Source organism: Rhinopithecus roxellana, chromosome 8, assembly GCF_007565055.1.
Source record: "Rhinopithecus roxellana isolate Shanxi Qingling chromosome 8, ASM756505v1, whole genome shotgun sequence".
Classification (NCBI taxonomy): Eukaryota; Metazoa; Chordata; class Mammalia; order Primates; family Cercopithecidae; genus Rhinopithecus; species Rhinopithecus roxellana.
The window spans coordinates 49,555,087-49,559,968 of record NC_044556.1 but is presented as its reverse complement, the minus strand read 5'-3'; the positions used below and the strand labels follow the sequence as shown (position 1 = coordinate 49,559,968).

The window sequence follows — 4,882 nt, the reverse complement described above, 5'->3', positions numbered from 1 at the left end:
TGACACGTTTTCTGAATTGAGAAATATTGGGGAGACTTTGTCTCTTTTGCCTCCAACTGCTCCTTCTCCTCCTGCCCCTGCACCTGCGTAGTCTCCCTTACCTGAGTCCTCCAGTCCTGCCTTACCTATTCTTACATCACCATCACCTGAGGAAAGTCCCCAGGGCTCTGGCCCCTTCCCTGAAACTTCTGTTCTAACAGCCCCTTTCAAGGTAAAACCCACAGGAAGAGGGGAGCCTACAGTTCTGTATACTGCTTCACCAAAATGTGAATTAAGAATATTATAAAAAATTTCCCTAGGCCGGACGCGGTGGCTCATGCCTGTAATCCTGGCACTTTAGGAGGGCTAGGCAGGTGGATCATGAGGTCAGGAGTTTGAGACCAGCCTGGACAACGTGGTGAAACCCGGTCTATACTAAAAATACAAAAATTAGCCGGTCATGGTGGCACATGACTGCAATCCCAGCTACTCAGGAGGCTGAGGCAGGAGAATTGCTTGAACTCAGGAAGTGGAGGTTGCAGTGAGCCCAGATTGCAATCCAGCCTGGGTGGCAGAGCAAGACACTGTATCAAAAAAAAAAAAAAAAAAAAAAAAAAAAAAAAAAAAAAAAAGACTTCCTTGATCGAAATTTAAATAAAATTTCCCTTTCTAATTCTAAAGCAGCCTCCAAGATCCAATAGGGTTGGGGAGAAAATTTGACTTAATTGTCTAAACTTTTGAGCCCAGATAGTCTGCTTTTTATCAATTAATTCACATGCTAGTGTAAGAAGGCAGGGCCACTAAATGGTTGAAAAGGGCAAATTGGAATAATCCTTTAGAGGATTTTTAAAAACAGACTGAAGCAGACAATGAAAGGTCTGCATTTTGGCCAAATACCTCCATGTTGCTATTCCCCAGGTTGTTCTCAAAAATGTAGATTGGAGAATTCAGCAATGCACTTAAAAGGCCAAACAGATGTGTCATTGATGTTTTAAATGGTTGAGATTTATTGATTGATTGACTGAGATAGGGTCTCACTCTGTCCCCCAGGCTGGAGTGCAGTGGCTCCATCATAGCCCACCACATCCTCAACCTCTCAGCTCTAGCAATCCTCCCACCTCAGCCTCCCAAGTAGCTGGGAACACAGGTACATGCCACAACGCCCAGCTAATTCTTTGATTTTTTTTTGTAGAGAGGAGGTCTCGCTGTGTTTTCCAGGCTGGACCTGAATGAACTCCTGGGCTCAATCAATCCTCCCACCTCAGCCTAACATTTACACTGGCAGCAGAGATGCATTTGGAGTAGGTGATGATTTTGGAATGCTTTAGAAGCAACATAGGTATCTGATTTCATCAGGTCAAACCATCAGAAATGACCAATAAATCTCTGACCTCTTAGAAGCATCAGACAGATTCAATAAACAGGTTTTGCTTGTTATGACCCTGAGTTGCATCGTGAGTGCAATCAAGAGAAATACAGGTGAAATTTAGCACAGGATGTACCAATGGGTCATTATGGTCAAAAGTGGTTGGTGGTTTTGATTGGCAAACCTGGAACCTTGTCAAATGTCCCACAGAGTTTGGTGTTGTAGTCTACATATTAAAAGTAATCAGTTAAACACCTGAAATAAAATTTCTCCCAAATATTTTTGCCAAATTTGGATGACTTTGTTTCTGTCTTTGCAGAATATAAAGTGTTAACATGAAGTAAGTGCTAAGGTCTAGAGAAGGCAGTGGAAGAGATGATAAAACGACTCCAGCACCATGCCTGAGTGTCCAGTGTGGTCCGCTGGGGCAGCACATTTTTGTACATTGCTGTATTTGAAAAAAACCTACAAGATTCACGAAACTGGACAACCGTCTTTATAACACTCCTAGTGATAAAACAAGTAAGGATGGCTGGTTTGCAGTCATCTGAGCAGCCTGTCTAGTTTCATAGATACGGTTTCTCTCTGATATTGAAGGACTTCTAACTTCAAGCAGAAAGCTACATCACAAGGATAACCGTATGTGGAAAGAACCGGTTTTCTCTGTAATCCTAAACTTTCTAGTTGGCGCATTAAAAGACATTATTTGAAGAAGAAAGCACAGGCTCCAGCTGGCGGTCAAAGGTGTTCTTGGCGTCACAGGTTAAGAACCTACTTCTTTGGGAGAGACCGGGGCGGGGAAGGGAAACAAAGGAAGGAAGTAAAGGCAGGTGTCACTTCCTCCGCAGGCTCCCGCAGCGGGTTGGTCGGCTGAGTGGCGGAGGGTGGGGCAGAAGAGCAGACGGGGACCGGGAAAGGCGCTGTCGGTGACATCACGGATAGGGCGATTCCTATGTAGATGAGGCAGCGCAGGGGCTGCTGCTTCGCCACAAAGGATTTCTCGTGCTGTGGGAGCAAGTCCAGGACCGCCGGTTGGACGTAATCGTCCCAGCCGTGTGTCAGGGACAGGAGCACTCGGGGTGGCGTGGTAGGGGCAGTGCGGGGGGCGGGGGGAGGACATGCGCGTGGTAAGTGACCGTGCGTGTAAAGGGTGAGGCGTATGAGGCTGTGGCTGGGCGGAGGTACCACAGCTCATACTTACCTGGCCGGGGAGATACCATGATCACGAAGGTGGTTTTCCCAGGGCGAGGCTTATCCATTGCACTCTGGATGTGCTGACCCCTGCGATTTCCCCAAATGTGGGAAACTCGACTGCATAATTTGTGGTAGTGGGGGACTGCGTTCGCGCTTTCCCCTGAATTTTGTACTGTTCTTAAAAGGCAGACTGTATGTTAAGAGCTGTTTTGTGTTTTGTTGAGTAATGTGTTTGGTGTGGTATTTTTACAGTTGAATGTTTGGTAATGAGGAAGTAAGAAATGTCAGCTGTTACAAAATTGTTTATCGCAATCTAACTATCGCGAATGCTGTATAGCTATTTCCTTTGTACGTAAACCTGTTTTTTGCACAAGTTGTTCCGTGGATTCCAGTCTCTTGGGGTTTCATATTCTGCGAAAATCATCGTGTTTTTGTTTAGTCCCCGAGTCATCTTTCAGCGTCTGCTTCTAACCGCAGTTCTCCTCACAGGAGTTTGTAGGATTTCTGTGCCAGCAGAGAATGTGTTCTCACCTCATAGAGCCAGTTAGAAACTACGCAGGCAGTGTTATTTGAGAGGATGAAAGCAGCAAGGCCTTTGGGGCTCTTAGTGTCCCCGTTCGCTTGCAGACAGTAACACTCTTACTTTGTGTAGGGGAAGAGCGCTCCCGGCGCCCACGTGCCTTAACGCACATTCATCGAGGCCCGCAGGTCAGAACCGCAGTCTCACCTGTCTTGGCGGAAACGCGCTGCGATCCTCCCTGCACTGCATGAGCACGAGAGTTCCACTACAGAAGAAAACCCCAGGCCTAGTGATGGCGGTTCTGGGCATTTTGCCAGCCTCTCCCAGGGTTTTTCTGACCCCACCTGAGCACTTTTGATCTATAATGTCCTGGTCAATAGAAACAACCTGGCCCAAACGGAAAAGGCAAGGAGGACCAGGGCAGAAAGGCCTATGGCGTCCCCTGGTGGCTACCTTGGGGACGGCACGCATAGATCCGCATGTCCGGAGAAGCCTCTGCTATCCCGTCCTGGGTGAGGTGCGGAAACCCCCGGCTCCAAAGAAAACCGGCTAGAACGCACAGGACGCCCAGCGGGTGTTCAGGACACTGCAAGTGGAAGCCGTACGTCCTACGAACTGATGTAGTTTGATGAAGACGAGCCATTTACTTCTAACCCCAGCAGCGGACATTGCCTTGCTCAAATATAAAATACATGAACCAAGACCGAAAGCAACTTTCATTGCGTTACTGATGAGCAAACGCGTTTTTAGAATGTTTAAGAAATGTCCCTTGTTTCGGGACCGGCATCACTAACGTATGCTTGGGATTCCTGATCGGTATTTCTGATGCGCCTGGAAGCCAATATCCAAGCAGTTCTCAGCCACTGGATTGGTGGGCTGCTTTTGCTCAGAAACTCCTCAATCAGGAATACCGAGGTTCTGACAAAGACCTGGGCTTCGGTCAGCCGTTGGGAAGACCTTCTTCCAGTCCTGGCGCTGCCACTTGCCTTCTGTTTGACCTTGGGCGAGGTCCTTCAATTTGCTAGGCTTCAAGTTGGAAAGGGTTACAGAAAAATAATAATATGAAGTACTTCTTAGAGTTGTTGCATAGATTACAGAAGACAGTCTAATAGTACACCTAGCATCGTGTGTGGCTTACATTAAGGATTTGCTGACAGGAAACAATATCCCAGATAAAGTTTTTTCCCCCTTAATTATGAAATATAACAAAGGAAATTGTGTAGACTTCTGCTTCAGGCCTCTGCAACATTTGAATGAATTTTGCACTTGTGAAGGTGACATCCTTTTACAAAATAAGTTAATACTGGCCGGGCGCGGTGGCTCACGCCTGTAATCCCAGCACTTTGGGAGGCCTAGGCGGGCAGATCACAAGGTCAGGAGATCGAGACTATCCTGACTAACAGAGTGAAACCCCATCTCTACTAAAAATACAAAAAAGCCGGGCGTGGTGGCGGGCGTCTGTAGTCCCAGCTACTCGGGAGGCTGAGGCAGGAGAATGGCATGAACCCGGAAGGCGGAGCTTGCAGTGAGCCGAGATCGCGCCACTGCACTCCAGCCTGGGCGACACAGCGAGACTCCGTCTCAAAAAAAAAAAAACAAAATAAGTTAATACTAAAGAATGACAAATGGAATTTACAAAACATATATTCACAAAAAGAGCCTGTTCTTAGCAGCTTTGTTTACAATAGTCTCCAAACGGGAAACGGTTTATACATATCAAGAGATGAATGGACCTATTGTGATATATTCATCCAATGGAGTACTACCCTCAATAAGATGGGACAAATCATGGAAACATGAGATATCATGGATGAATCTCAAAA

At 46.7% G+C, this 4,882-nt stretch overlaps 1 non-coding gene across 1 annotated transcript; it reads left to right on the top strand.

Annotated features, from left to right (window-relative positions):
- The first annotated feature begins 2,538 nt into the window (after window positions 1–2,538).
- LOC115899293 lies at window positions 2,539–2,702 on the top strand. The gene has a single exon (XR_004059044.1). It is a non-coding gene; the product is annotated as a U1 spliceosomal RNA (small nuclear RNA).
- The last annotated feature ends 2,180 nt before the right edge of the window (window positions 2,703–4,882 follow it).